At 53.4% G+C, this 15,336-nt stretch overlaps 1 protein-coding gene across 7 annotated transcripts in view; it reads right to left on the bottom strand.

Annotated features, from left to right (window-relative positions):
- Positions 1–13,481, bottom strand: part of Fam53a (family with sequence similarity 53 member A) — a 32,016-nt gene extending 18,535 nt beyond the window's left edge. For 3 of the 7 annotated variants that reach the window (XM_026380391.1, XM_026380396.1, XM_026380397.1), the window contains exons 1-3: positions 13,395–13,481; positions 8,511–8,601; positions 1,386–1,501 (exon numbers count right to left, since the gene is read on the bottom strand). The gene's annotated coding sequence lies outside the window, so the exon portion shown is untranslated. Of the gene's footprint in view, positions 1–1,385; positions 1,502–4,361; positions 4,453–8,510; positions 8,602–13,394 lie in introns of those variants that run through there. The other 4 variants (XM_026380392.1, XM_026380395.1, XM_026380393.2 and 1 more) reach the window with 4 other exon arrangements.
- Positions 13,482–15,336: the final 1,855 nt, after the last annotated feature.

Raw genomic sequence — 15,336 nt, 5'->3', positions numbered from 1 at the left:
CAGGAACACCCAACCTCAGCCATGCACGGAGAGACCAGGAAAGCCCAGGAGAATCCCCGTACCTCCAAGACGCTGCCAAGACTTAGCACTCACTTCCCACGCTTAGGAAACACACCCTCTAAACAGAATCCACCAACACTTCCTCTGCGTGACTTTGAAACTGAGGCCCAAAGCTGGCATCTGCCTGGATGGGGCAGTCAGGGCCCTCCATAAGCAGGAAGCAGGGCCAAGTGTAACCATCAATACTGCACCTGAGACCCAGCAGGTGCCACAGGCCTGACCTGGGGACCAGGAGGCCTGGCCCAGACAGGACTGAGTCCTCCCCACACACAGGGGCTACTCCAGGTGGGGGTACCCAAGCAGCTGGGACGCTGCTCCCGTATAGCTCGTCTGCTTTGGGATCACACCCCTGTTCCTTCAGCACCTGGTGTGCCTGGCACTGACAGCCCCCGCCGACCTGGGCAGAGCTCTGGCCTACACAGGGAATGTGAGCCAAGACAGGTCCAGCGGGTCTGTTTTTCAAACAAGGCAGCTGAATCAGTGCCAGGCTTGCTGTGGGACCAGCACTGGTCTGGCTGCCAGCCTCGCTGCACAAGAGCTCACCTCAGCCCCAACTTCTGAGTCACACCCTCATAGGACAGGGCTTTGTAGGGTCCACCCTCAGCTAGATGGGTGACAAGCAGGACACTCCTTAATTGTACTAATCCCAACATCCACCAGTTCCCTTTCCCTCAGCCCAGGTGCCACCATCTGCTGAAACCATCTCCTCCTGCTGAAACCTCCTGGGTAGACAAAAACACACATGTCAACCCCCAAAAGGCCACAGTAGCACAATTCAACTTGAAAAAAAATCATAACATAATGAGTAGTTATTTTAAAAACAGCCACAACCAGGTGTGGTAGCTACGCCTGTAATCTCAGAAACTCAGGAGACAGGAGGATCCCAAGTTCAAGGCCAGCCTGGGCAACTTAGTGAGACCCTGTCTCAAAATAAAAATAAGAGGGGCTGGGGATGTGGCTCAAGCGGTAGCGCGCTCGCCTGGCATGCGTGCGGCCCAGGTTCGATCCTCAGCACCACATACCAACAAAGATGCTATGTCCGCCGAAAACTAAAAATAAATAAATAAATAAATATTTAAAAAAAAAAAAAAAAAAAAAATAGAAAAAAAAAGAAGGGCTGGAGATGTAGCTCAGTGGTAGAGCCCCTGCCTACCATGTGGAGACCCTGGGTTCCCAGTTCAAGGAGAGAGGAAGCAACAGACTCCATGGTCCTGGAGCACTGGAGGAGCAGGTGAAGCTGGGCTGATGCAGGTTTGGGGGCAGCTGGCAGATGGGACAGGAGTGGGTCTGTTTCAGACCGAAAGTCTGAAACCCCATAAACTCACCCTCTGACACACATACCAACATGGGTTTCAGGCAAGAGCCATCAGTGGAGGGCTGGAGTGCAGCTCAGGGGTAGCCTGCCCACTGGGCATGTGCACGGCCCGGTCCGATCCCAGCACTGCAAAACAGAAAGAAAGGGACCATCACCAGCTGAGTGCTAAACTCCACAGGGACAGTGTGAAAGGATCTGAACTCCCACTGTGTGCAACCATCTCCCCACCAGACATTCATTAGTTACAAAGGAAAATAACCCACAGGGGACCTCCTAAGCCACAGGATCAAATGACCACAACAAGAGGCAGGACACATGGACACCGTGCCTTCTGAGGGGACCCTGGGGAGGACACAGCCCACAGCAGGGCTCCTACTGAAGATACAGAACTTCAGTCTAATCAGACACACCCAGAGGGCAAACTACAAAACAACTGGCCAGCACCATCAGAAGTGTCATGGAGGCCAGAGCAAGGCCAGTAAGGCCAGGAGGGCACCCAACACAACACCGACCATTGCTGAGGCCTCCCAGCACAGCAGGACGACGCCAACTGAGGAGGAGACTGGGAGACTGACTCGGCCCCGCTGGACGGCAGTCCTGAACCCCTCAGCATCACTTTCCTGATGGACGTCAGACTCTGCCCTGTAGCAGTGGCAGATGTGGACCTGCGGAAGGTCTCCACACCCCTCAACAAGGACATCCTGTCAACACTGCGAGCTCAGGAGGGGCCTGCACTGCTCGGCAGGGCAGAATGGGGGAGGGCCGTGGTGGTGGACCCCTGCCAGCAGAGGAGAAAGCAGCTCCGCACACCCTTCCCACCTGGAAGCCCAGCAGGGGCTGTCAGTGGCCAGACCCCAGCACAGCAGGAAGATGCCAACTGAGGAGAAGACTGGGTGTTTCCAGGGCTGCCACCACAAAGCACCACACGAGGGGCTTCCACAAGCCAGAGTCAAAGAGCCCTCCTTGGGGGTACAGAGGAACAGCTGGGCCCTGCAGCTCCGGGTCCAGTGGCTCAGAGGGAGCCTTCAGCTTCTTGGCGGCATCAGCATCTCTGCCTCTCCATAAGTCCTCACCTAACAGGTGAGCAGCTTCTCCCAAGGCTCTGCAGCTTCAGAGGACTGGACGATCCTAATCCAGTGAGGCCTTCTGTTAACCTATCTAGGTCACATCTGCAAAGACCCAACTTCAAAGTAGGGTCACATTCAGAGATGTGAGGGAGGTGTCAGGACTTGAATACAGCTGGGAGGCACTGTTCAACCCACAGTGCCAGGCCCGTCTGCCCTCTAAGAAACTGACCGTGATGCCAGGACACAGCCACTAGACTATAGCATGCCCATCCTCCAGGTAGGCTCCGCCCCTCCACAGGAGCCTAGGTGGGGTTCTGAGATGAAGCTGGTCAGGATCAGAGGAAGCACAAGTCTAGGCAGGAAAGGCCAGAGAAGCACAAAACAATGAAATGGCAGTAAGGAGGAAAACAACCAGCCACCGTCAGGAAAGAGGTGGCAGAGAGGAGGGCACTGGCCTTCACCAGGGAAGAGGTGGCAGAGAGGAGGGCCACTGGCCTTCACCAGGGAAGAGGTGGCAGAGAGGAGGGCCACTGGCCTCCACCAGAGAAGATGTGGCAGAGAGGAGGGCCACTGGCCTCCACCAGAGAAGATGTGGCAGAGAGGAGGGCCACTGGCCTCCATCAGAGGCAAGCAGCAGCCTGTTACGGGCAACCTAAGAAGCCCCTCAGAAGATGACATGAAGTGGAGACTGAAAGCTGAGCCAGCGGCCCCAAGAGGGAGACAGAGGCTGGCCCTGGCAGGAAGATCCCCTAGATGCAGAGGTGGATGTACAGCAGCAGAAGCAAAGTGGGATACCTGGCTCAGGTGACAGAACTGGCCAGCCCTGCCCACAGGAGGGTGGGACATGGCCAAGGACAGTGCTCTGGAAGGAACTGGGAAAGGACACAGCCAGACACCTCAGGAGGGACAGTGGGCCCCATGGTCTGCCCCTCCCAGGGGCCAATGCCCACTGGAGCCCATTCCCACTCCAACTGTCACCAAGCCAGCTCCCAACAGCTCTGCCCTCCTTGCACAGGAGCCAGTGTCAGCTGACCCCTTGGCCCTGCCCCTTCCCTGCCACTCTTTCCCACTCTACCCTGGAGCATGCTGGGCCAAGCTGGTCCTCAGGCCCCTGCACCAACGCCAGTGAAAGGGGGCTCCCACATTCTGCCCCCAGAGCCACCCTCCCGGGTCTCTCTAGGACAGAGGACAAAACCCTGGCCCTGGCCCCAAGCCCTTGGCCTTCCCTACCCTCCTTCTTCCGTCACCCTACATTGTGGCTGCACAGCCCCCATCCTCTGCCCAAGCATCACAGGCGGGGCAGGGGCTCCACAGGGGCAATGAGAAGAGCCCCCAACTCGGCACCGACCCAGATGCTCACCCTCTACCTAGACAGAGACAGAACTCCCGCTGGGCTCTGCACTCACTTCCTGGGGACCCACCCTCCACATCAGCACCAAAGTGGGTTCTTTTTTTTTTTATCTTCATTCAGGTCTACTAGATGGAGTCAGAGCATTGGCCAAGCCATGAGTCAGTATCCTGTGGCTGTCCCAAACAAGCCCCACAAAATGCACAGCTCTAATGGCCCTCCAGTGGCCCTGGGGCATGTTCAAGGGCCTCTCCCTAATAGCAGCCTCACTCCCACCCCCACCATGCATCCCATCTGTGCCCATCAGTTCTTTGGGATTAGGGCCACCCCACTCCAGCACGACCTCACTGATTACATGGGCCACCACCCTGCTTCCAAATAAGGTCACATTCTGAGGTCCCGTGGATGAGGACTTCATGTGGATTTGGGTGAGATACCATCCAAGTCCATATCCTCTCCTCACAGCAGACACCCCAGAGGGTGCTCTCAGCCCCTGGGAGGTGTGCTTCCCTTCTTGCCCCACTTCCTCCCCCTCCCTGGGACAACCAGTGACTGAAACTGACCAACTCACCTTGACCATGGACACGGCCTACACCAGCTCCTGCACCACACCTCCCAGGGGCTCAGTGAGTCTTCTTCCACGTTACCCCCATGCAGAGCATGCTCAGTCAGCTGCCCAGCAGGCTGTCCCCTAATTAAAAATTCCCTCCTTTTTGTGGCGGGGGGTGGGGGGAATCTGGAGATTGAACTCAGGGGCACTGGACCACTGAGCCACATCCCCAACCCAATTTTGTATTTCATTTAGAGACAGGGTCTCACTGAGTTGCTTAGTGTCTCACTTTTGCTGATGCTGGCTTTGAACTTTTGCAATCCTCCTGCCTTAGCCTCCTGAGCCACTGGGATTACAGGTGAGCACCACTGCGCCCAGCCCTCCTTTTCTCATATTCAAAGTTTCTGCCTAATACAGTTATTTCCCCAAACTCCCCAATAGAATTATAAAGCTCCTAGGAACAAGTTTGGTTGAATAAAAGACATCAAGAGGGCTGGGGCGGTAGCTCAGTGTGCAGCACTTGCCTAGCATGTATGAGGCACTGGGTTTGATCCTTGGCACCACATAAAAATAAAGGTCTTAACGCCCATCTACAACTAAAATATTAAAGAAAGAAAGAAATAAGGAATAAAAGACATCAGGACCCTGCAGCCTTGAGCTTAGACCATAGGGTAGTGACCTCCTACCTCTGGCCTGGCCCCGTATCTTGCAGCTTCCTGGGAAGAGGTGCCCATGAAGCCCATGACTCTGCTCTCTTCCCACAGAGGCAGGAAGCCCACCCCTCCAACACCTTCTAGCTCTCAGGGTCTTCTCTCCCCAGTGTTGGAAAACAGAACAACCTTGCAGATCTCAGGTGTGCTGGCTGCTGACCATGCCTCAACCCTCTCCAGTGCTGTCTCTGGAATGCTCCTGGACGTCCTCTCCAGACCGCTGGCCTCTCCTCCGGGCCTCACCCCCTTTTCTGTGCTGCTGACCTGCCCGCAAGGCCTACCCTCAGCTCCAGCTCCCAGCTCTGTGTAGCACGGGCCTCCACCAGGCCCACTGAACCTCCAAGGCCCCTCGGAACGGTCCACCTTTCAGCCTGCTCTCTCCCGGAGCCGTTTGCCGTTCCTTCTGGTCCTGCACTGGTCACCTCAGTCCTGTTTCCTGGCTGGACTTCCACCAACGTTTGTCATCCTACTCGTCACTGACGCCGAGAGCCACATGGCTGCCTCAGGCAGAGGAGCCCACGGGCACGACCCCTGGCACTCAGAGGGTACTCAGAGAGCTCAGCAAGGATCTCACTAACTGGACTGACACGGGCAGCAGGAGCCCAGGAGGCACTAGGCCAGGAGAAATGCAGCTGGTTCCGGGCAGACACCAGACCCGGCAGCAAGGGTGCTGCCAGGGAGGCTCCCCCTGACCTACCAGGGTGAGACCCTGAGCAAGGGCCACCCCGAGGAGCTGCTCCAGAACCTCAGATCCCAGAACCACACGCCATAATAAGTGACTGTTACTGTCCCAAGCCACCAGTTTGGGAGGCAATTTATTATGCTGCCAGGTAACTAAAACAGTGACGCTTACTCCAGAGAAAGGGGCCAAATGCCACCTCGCTGCTAGACTGATTAGTCACCACACTGGCACCAGGACTGGGGAGAAGGTACCAGTGGTGTCCCTCTCTCAGCACGGCCAAGCAAGTGAACCTCCCACGGCCACTGAAATCATCAACTGTTGCTGTTTGGTAGCTGCTGACCAGCTCAGAGCTGTCTCTTCTTTGAAGAGAGCGTATGCAGATGCCATGCTCTGGGTCCTGGGAAGCCCGGGACACATTCTTATTCTGATGCCACAGAGCTAGTGCTACTAATAAGCTGCACAAGAACTCGGAAGTCTTTCTGGAAAGCCCTTTCAAAACAGGACAGAACAAAACGAGAAAGGGAATAAAATGCACCTGTCCTAACCAATCAATCTCTTGGTTTTTGGTGCCAGGGACTGAATCCAGAAGCGTCTAACCACTGAGCCACATCCCCAGGCCTTTTGAGACAGGGTCTCACTAAATTGCTTAGGGCCTCACTAAGTTGCTAAGGGTGGCTTTGAATTCATGATCCTCCTGCCTCAGCCTCCTGAGCCGCTGGGATCACAGGTGTCTGCCACCACACCCAATTCTCTCAATATCTTGCTAACAGTAAAACCCACAACTATTTGTTGGAAGTAGGATCTTAGTTTAAAAGTACTTGGGAAGGGCTGGGCATGTATGTGCAAGGCCCTGGGTTCCATCGCAGGTACCACAAAAAAATAATATCATTATTATGGAGCAAAAAGTGCATGAGAATGAGAGTCAGTTGGTGTAACCCAACAAATCAACAGACTAACATAGAAAACTCATGTCATCACATCAGTAGATACTGTAGAAAGCATCTGACAAAATCCACCAGCACCCATTCATGATAAAAACTCAGAGGTGGACGCGGTGGCGCATGCCTGTAATCCCAGCAGCTCAGGAGACTGAGGCGCGAGTATCCCAAGTTCAAAGCCAGCCTCAGCAACATCGAGGCGCTAAGCAACTCGTGAGACCGCTTTAAATAAAATACAAAATAGGGCTGGGGATGTGGCTCAGTGGTCAAGTGCCCCTGAGTATCGGGTACCAAAAAACTCAGTAGACACAAAGAAAGGGTACAACCTGAACGTGTCCCCTCCAAACCTCAGGCCTTGCCAAGGTAACAGTTCTAAGAGCGGGGCAGTAGGAGGTGATGGGCCACAAGGGTACCTCCCTCCTGGAGGGCACTGCCACAGAACCAGACTGAGAAAGTAAACTGCTGTCCTTGCAAACCACCTAGTGTGACATGAAGCGACACGACGTGTACATACGTGCTCCTGGCCCCGGCTCCGACTGGGTTAGTGCTGGGTACCACCAGCCTCAGGAGCAGGCTCAGGCCTCAGAGAGCAGTCCTGTTCCCGGCCTTCTCCCGCCTTCTCTTCCCCTAATTTCTTTTACCCAGGGCAGGTCACAGAAATCTCATCTTAAGTTCTCATCAAACACCACCTGTCTGACAAGACCCCCATGAGAAGTGTCCTGCCCCTGCCCTCCAGGAAGGCATGCCCAAGAATCTGGTCAGAGGCCAGTGCTGGGCTTGCCCACCCAGTCAGTAAGCCTATGTGTCCAATCACACCATGCTGGGTCACACCATGCAAGGACAATGACTCCATAAACACTCTGAAGGACAGGGCCCAGGAAGTTTCTGAATAGGGAACCCTCACAGGAGGGTGAACAGAAGTCACCTGTGTGCTGGAAGGGTGGCAACCCAGCTCCAGAGCCCTGCCCCCTGCACTGAGGACCCCTCTAGGCTTTGCCCTCTGCACCTCTCCACCTCGATGCTCATTTGTATTCTTTAAAACACCCTCTCTGTATAGGTGCAGTGATGCACGCACGGTGACCTGGGGGGCTGAGGCAGGAGAATCTCAAGTTCCAGGCTAGCCTCAACAACCTAGCGAAGCCCTGTCTCAAAATAAAAAGTAAAAAGGCTGGGGATGTGGCTCAAATATATATATCCTCCACATTAAACTGGCAAATGTGTGTATGGTACTCCTGAGTTCTGGTTAATCAAACCGGAGGAGGGGGCTGTGGGAAGGTCAATTTACAGCTGGTCGGTCAGAAGTTCCAGAGGCCCAGAACTGCAGCTGGGGCGAAATGGGTGTAGTCTGGGGACCTGATGTGTCTCCAGTCAGGTGGTGTCAGAGCTGACCTGACCCTGCTGCTTCTTCTGCAGACTGATGGCTCACTTGCTGGTGGGGAGTAAGCTCCCACCTCCAGAGGCCAGAGAAAGCTTCAATGTTGGATGTCATGGTAGGAGAGCAGAGAAGCTTGCTTCTCTAAAACCCACCCACCACCAGGTATTCTAACAAAAATGGACTAAAAAGAGAACTTTCTCAACTAGATGAAGACCATCTATAAAAACCGACAACAGCACATGCATTAGCAAGAAACGCGAAGCTCCCCCACTCAAACCAGGAATGAGGCAAGGATGCCCCTCACTGCTGCTTCTCAAGAGCACCCTCCAGAGCCCAGCTGATGCAGTGGGAGAGGAAGGGACGAAAGGTCCACAGCCTGGGGAGCAAGAAACAGAACTATGCTGTTCTCAGCAGGAGACGGAGGAAGAATCGTTCTGCAGCAGATCTGAAGGGCCTGACGACTACCTCTGGAACACCGAGCCGTCGAGATAAGACTGCAGCAGTCAGCACACACGCGTCACCACGTTCCTCTATACCAGCAATGAACAAGTGGAATCTGAAATTAAAAACACACCACCATTTACATTTGCACCCAAAAAAATGACTAAGGAACAAATCTAACAAAATATGTACAATCTCTATACCAAGGAAACCACAAAACTGATGAAAGAAATCAAACCCTAAATACATGGAAGAACCCTCATCTGTGCAAAGGAAAGGCTCAACACTCAAAGCACCATCTCCTCCCAACTGGACATACACATTCAGTACAGTCCCAAACTTCTTACCCACGAAGTCACCATACCAGATGCCAAAGACTGCATGGCTTGTCAACAGCAGAGATGCGTTACTCACCATTCCGGCAGGTTTGGTGATTAGTGAGGGCCTACTTTCTGGTTCACAGGTGACCATGTGTCCACACATGATACAAGGGCAAGGGAGAACCATAATCTCTTTTCTAAGGACACTAATCCCATTCCAGAGAGATCTGCCCTCACAATCTAAGAACTTCCCACAGACTCCACCTCCAAATACCATTGCATCGTGGAGTAGCTTTCAGCACAGGACTTTTGAGTGGACATAAGAGTCTGTTTCTCTCATCAGTGGAAGCTGGAGCAAAATAAGGGAAAGGAAATGGGAATGAACTATCATAAAGATAGGGGAAGGATCACAGGAGTAGGAGATGGAGGGAGAAGGGACAGGAAAGGCAAGAAAATGTGGAACAAATTTAACAAAATCATGTCATATGCATGTATAAATATACCACAAGTAGTTTCACTTTTATGTATATATAGACAGTACCAATCAAAAATAAATAGCCAGGCACAGTGGCACATGCCTGTAATTCCAGCAGCTCAGGAGGCTGAGGCAGTAGGAACACAAGTTCAAAGCCAGCCCCAGTAACTTAGCCAGGCCCTGTCTCAAAGTGAAAAATAGAAAGGCTAGGGGGTTAGCTCAGTGATAGAGCACCCCTGGTTCAATTCCCAGTATAAAGGGAAAAAAAGAAAAAACACCAAACCCTGAGGTACCACTGCACACCTATTAGAATGGCCAAAATCCAGAACTTGGACACTAAATCCTGAGGACGGGGAGCAACGGCACTCTTTTTCACTGCTGGTGGGATAAGAGATGGCACAGCCACTGTGTATGACCATTTGGCAGCTTCAACACTCCTCATCCCACAACTAGCAGTCATGTTCCTTTGGCATTTAATCAAAGGAAGCAGAAACTTCTGTCCACAACAATCTTGCCCAGGTGCCTACAGCAGTTTCATTCCCATCACCAAACCTGGACACATCCAAGGTACCCTTCAGCACTCCAATGGATAAATAAACTGGCACATCTGGACAACGGGTGCCGTGCAAGGCTGAGAAGAAATGAGCTACCAGGAGACACAAGGAGCCATGGAAGAAACTGAAACACAGTGAAAGCAGCGCAGCCAATCTGAAAAGGCCCTGCGCTGGGACTCGAGCTAAGACAGTGCCACCAAGGTGGCAGAGTGAGGAATGAACAGGCATGGCACAGGGGGTCTTCAGTAGTGACACTACTCATCACACACTTGTCAAGCCCACAAAACAGTAACACCAAGAGTGGACCCCAGTGTTAGCTCTGGACTCGGCTGACGATGTACTACGGTAGCTTCTCAAGTGGAACCAATATGCCACTCTGGTGGGATGCTGGCTGTGTAGGGTAGGAGAAGGGGTAGATGGGAACTCCCTTGCTCTCTGATTCAATTTTGCTGTGAACCTAAAGCTGCTGCTCTGAGAAATAAAGCATATTTTTTTAAATGTACAGAAGCCAAGCTTGAAGTGCTACCTTTGAGACACAACAAGACACTTGAATGGAGTCCTCCTCTCTGCTGGTCCCCACACACCGCACGTCACACAGAAAGAAACAGCTCCCAGGCGCTTCACTCTGACAAAGGGGCACAAGGCAAGCTCTAGACAGATGGGTGGGAGAGCAGGTGGCCCCAGCTGGCCGGTACCCCCTGGGCTCCTTGAGCAATGACTTCTCCTTTCTGACCCTAAGTTTCCTGGAACTGAAATTAAGAAGAGCTTGCCTAGCACACACCTGGAATCCCAGTGGCGTGAAGGTAAAGGCAGGAGGATCCTATTTCAAGGCCAGCCACAGCAACTTCCCAAGACCCTGACCCAAAATAAAAAATAAAAAGGGCTGAGGATGTGGCTCAGTAGGTAAGTGCCCCTGGGTTCAACTCCTAGGACCAAAAAAAGGACAACCCATGAGACCTCAAGGAATCAAATTAACTAATGTTTGAAAGCACCCAAGTGCCAAAGACGAGGTTTAAACTATGATCTATGCTTACAGCAAATGCTTAGAAAATTTTTATCCAATTTTCCTTTGGTAAATATCATTGCAGAAAATGCTAAAAAGGTTTACATAAAATTTTTTAATTTGCCTTTTAATATATATATTTTTAGTTGCTGACAGACCTTTATTTTACTTATTTATATGCAGTACTGAGAATCGAACCCAGTGCCTCACACATGCCAGGAAAGTGCACTACTGCTGAGCCAGAGCCCCAGCACCCCCTTAATTTGCTTTAAAAAAACATGTTTTCAGGATTTCTAGTACACCAGTGAAAAGTACCCAAGGGTTTTCCTGGTTCTTCTCTCCACCAGTTAAATCATATTTTCTCAAAAAGGAACGTCCTCATACTACTGTTCCCTATGCACACAGTGATATGAGCAAGCATCTCCACAACCAGAAAGCTACCGGTGCATCTACTTTAAAACAATGACTGCCTTGGCATTTCATCTCACATACTTTGAGCAGCAACAAAAACTGCTCTCTCTGTGGCCCCCAAATCTAACGTAAGTCAAAAAATTAGGATTCATACAAAGTGGCAGAACGGTTACAAAGGAAGTTTCTGGGGTTTTTTTGTTGTTGTTGTTTTTTGCAGTGTGCAAATGAAACCTGGGCCTTGCGCATGCAAAGCAGGCACCCACCACTGCGCCACATAGAGCCCCCCACCATGGCATCTGGTCCTCAGAGTGGAACCACAACTGTGCTAGAAACCCCAGATACAAGCTCCAAGTTCACAGGACAGGGAGAGGAACCATCGATCAAGCAATGGAAAGGGATGGAGATCACCTGTGCCCAGCATACACCGAGGAATCGGGAGAGGGACAAGGCTCCAGAGCTAGGGGAGGAGAACTGTCTGAAAGAATTACCACCAAGAACTCCTGGACTGGCTAACCCAATTTCAGGAAAAGCCACTATTTCTGAACAATTTCCATTTGGAATTTGAAGTAATAGTTTCAAATCAAAACAAAACTGTTCCCTGGCCTTCTACCTTCAGAGCAAGAGGCCAGACTTTCCCTCTTGGACTGATTTTCCTTGGGGACAAGGTGACTGTGAAAGGACAGCACAGCAATCTGCACCAGCAATGCTCCTGAATGGTGTGCAGCAGCAGCAGGTCCTGAAGTCAAAGCAGCCCCAGCTAAAGACTTTCTCAGAGCTGAGAGCTCATCATAAATTCAATTAAGCCATGAATCTAGTTTGAGTTAAATAAATAAATATGTGGAGCACTTGTTGCAAGTGAAATGCCTTGGGTTTCGTCCCCAGAACCATGGGGGAAAAAAATAGAAAAGAGAGGGAAAAAATTAACATAAAGTTACAAGGGAAGCTTAGATTCAAAGAGGTACCCTGTTATGAAATACAAAAGTCAATTGAGGGGCTGGCTTGGGTTGTGGCCATACAATGATGGTACGTGTGAGGCACTGGGTTTATCCTCAACACCATGTAAAATGAACAAACAAGGAAATAAGAGTCTTGTGTCCATCTACAAAAAAAAAAAAAAAAAAAAAAAAAAAGAGTCAACTGAGCACAAGCCTGAGGCTGAGGCAGGAGGATCATAAGTTTGAGGCCAGCCTCAGCAACTGAGTGATACCCTGTCTCAAAATAAACAATAAAAAGGTCTGGGGTGCCCCTCAGTGGTGAAGCACCCTGGGTTCAATCCCCAGTACAGAGAAGAGTCAATGTCACACAGATGGAGTGATGAAACCTCAGATTTGTGACTGTAATCAGATCAGGCAAAATGAAATAAATGCATGCTGCAGAGTCAGTCAGGAGACGCCATCTCACCTAGTGCTCCCTTCTCCACTCAGAGAAGTCCTAAAGCCACTTACTGGGGCCGCAGCCTACACAGGAAAAGCGGCTCCGGATTCCACCTGAGTCACCTTGTGCAGGTCGCTGGGGATGGTCCCCACCTCGTCTGGGTCCACCTTTGGGGATTCCTTAATGTGCTGCGTTATCTCCTCAAATGCCCTCCTTCTCCTGGGTTATGGGACCGAGAAACACGTGGACCCCAGAAAAGGCAGTGGCCCACCCAGCTCTGCAAGGCGACAGCAAAGTTGATTCAACAAGTGGAGCGCGCCCCTTGCAGTGTGCATGGGTGCCTGGGGCGGCAGGAGGGATCCGGGGGTCCCGGGTCGCGCCTAGACTGGTGGGAAGGGGTCGCCGGGTGCCGGGGAGTTTTAAAGTACTGGGGGCCCCGGGGAGCGCGGGGATCCGAGGGTGCACAGGGTCCCAAGGCGAGAGGAGGGAAAGCCGGAGGGGGAAGGGTCCGAGAGCGCGGGGGCCTGCGCCGGTGGAAGGAGGTCGCCGGGTGCACGAGGAGTGTTGGGGTGCTGGGGACCCCGGGGAGCGCGGGGCTCCGAGGGCGCACAAAGGTCCCAGGCGCGCGGGGGCCTGGGCTGATGGAAGGGGGTCCCGAGCGCACAGCGGTAGGGTGCAGGGTGCACGCGGGTCCCGGTGAGCGGCGGCGAGGGCACGGGGCCGGCGCTGACAGCGGCGGGGCACGGCGCGGGAGGGCGGCCGGCTCGGTACCTGCGCGGCGGGCGACGGGCAGCGGCCGAGGTGGGGCGGCGGGCGCCGGCCGCGCAGGCCGCGCTCCTCACATGGGCTCGACGCGCCCCAGCCGCGGCGGAACAAAACCGCGGCGACGCCCCGCCCCCTCCGGCCGCCCTCATTGGCCGCCGCCGCCGCCGCCGGAGCCGTCAACCGCCGCCTGCCGCGCGCCGCCGCCGCTCCGTCCTCTTGGCCGCACTGACGGGCGGGGCGACGCCAGAGCCGGCGCCGCGTGGGCGGGGCCTCCGCGCCCGCCCCGCCCCCGCCCCCGGGAGCGCGGGGCGCGCCGGCATTGGTCACGCCCCGGCCCCGCCCCCGGCCCGCCCAGTGCGCCGGCGCTCACTGGGTCGCGTGGTACAGAGCTGATGCAGCCGGCGAAGGCAGGCGGCGGCGACCTGCGGCGGTGGGCGAGGGCGCCGGGCCTGCAGGGCCGCGCCTGGCCTACGTGAGGCGTGGCCGACGGATCCCAGCTGAGGCCTCCCGGGCCTGGCTTTGACCTGTGGTTCTGGGGAAGCCACTCGCCCTCTCGGGATCTGCTACGGGAACTGCGCTGTCGATAGGCACGCGTGCGGTGCCGAGGAGGACGCGGCGCAGGCGACACGGAGGGGCGCCGGGCTCCTCCTGCAGCCTCTCAGCCCGGCCGGGTCCAGAGCGCGGGGTCCGCCGGGCGCCCGCCACGTCCACTCTTTTCAGTGTTAAGAAGTTAGAAGGGCTGGAATGGAAGAAGTCAACGCCTGTGTTTACAGTCAGAAAGATTTTCCGTATTCAAACACCAAAAAAACAGATCAGGGTTTGTAATAGGCAGCCAGGGTGCGGGACAAGACCAGGAAACAACAATCGGGACACAAAGCGGCATGTTTTAGAAAGTGCCATTTTCAACCTCAGGTCCGGGTGAGTGAGATGAGGTTAAATAAGACACTTCTGTTGAAGGGTCTGAAGGAGGCAGCTGAGCTGTATTTGTGGATAGCTGTGGTCTGGATCTTAACCTCCCCCAAAGACCCGTGTACTGAAGGCTTGGTCCCCAGCTTGGGGCACGACTAGGAGCCGGTGGTGGAACCTTTAGGAGTAGGGCCCAGTTGGAGGAAGTAGGACACTGGGGGCATGCCTTTGAAGAGGACATTGGGACCCCCATGCTTCCACCTGTAGCTCAAAGCTACAGGGCCACAAAATCATGGGCCAGGAAGAACCTCTCCTTATGCTGACTTAGCTTAGTGGATGTTTTGTCACAGTGACAGAGAGAACGCAGAGATGGCGGGTTTTCTCTCCAAATAACCTGTAAACACAAAGCTTTCAGTGTCGCTTGCCAAGCTGATGCCAGCAATCAGTAGAAAGAACAAATGGCCAAAAGCAAGCAGGACAGAATCCAGAAACAAGCTGCTTCTCTGGGGTCACTGACCTGCAGAAGGGGCCCTGCTGGCCAGGGCAGGTTTGGGCTGGGGCTGGTCCAGAGTGCCACTGATTCCCTTCCGTGTTTGTTTTTGTTTTGGTGTGGTGCTGGGATTGAACCCAGTCCAGGCCTGCCAAGTCAGCACTGCAGCCCTGGCTCTCTCCAGGTAGTGAATTCACATCACCACCTCTTGCCTTATACAAAACCAGCCCCAGAGGAATCAAAGCAAGACCTCGGGAAAACCTGGGAGAATATCCTTATCTAAGTGGAAGTAGGAAGGAAGGGTTTCTTTTTTTTTTTTTTTTTTTTTTTTTTGGTGATACTGGAGATAGAACCCAGGATCCCTTTACCACTGAGCTACATCCTCAGCCCTTTTTATTCCTTTGTTTTTTGTTCTTTTGTTTTGTTTTGTTTTAGCATAGGGTAGGATTTATTCAAGTGAGAAGAGGCAGAGTTCCTACAGGACAAGAGGGAACCTGATAGGTTGTCTCTAAATAGAACATAAAAAAAGGCTGGGGATGTGGTTCAGTGGTT

This window comes from Urocitellus parryii, chromosome 10 (genome assembly GCF_045843805.1).
Source record: "Urocitellus parryii isolate mUroPar1 chromosome 10, mUroPar1.hap1, whole genome shotgun sequence".
Classification (NCBI taxonomy): domain Eukaryota; kingdom Metazoa; phylum Chordata; class Mammalia; order Rodentia; family Sciuridae; genus Urocitellus; species Urocitellus parryii.
The sequence above is the reverse complement of the archived record's forward strand: the minus strand, read 5'-3'. Positions and strand labels throughout refer to the sequence as shown.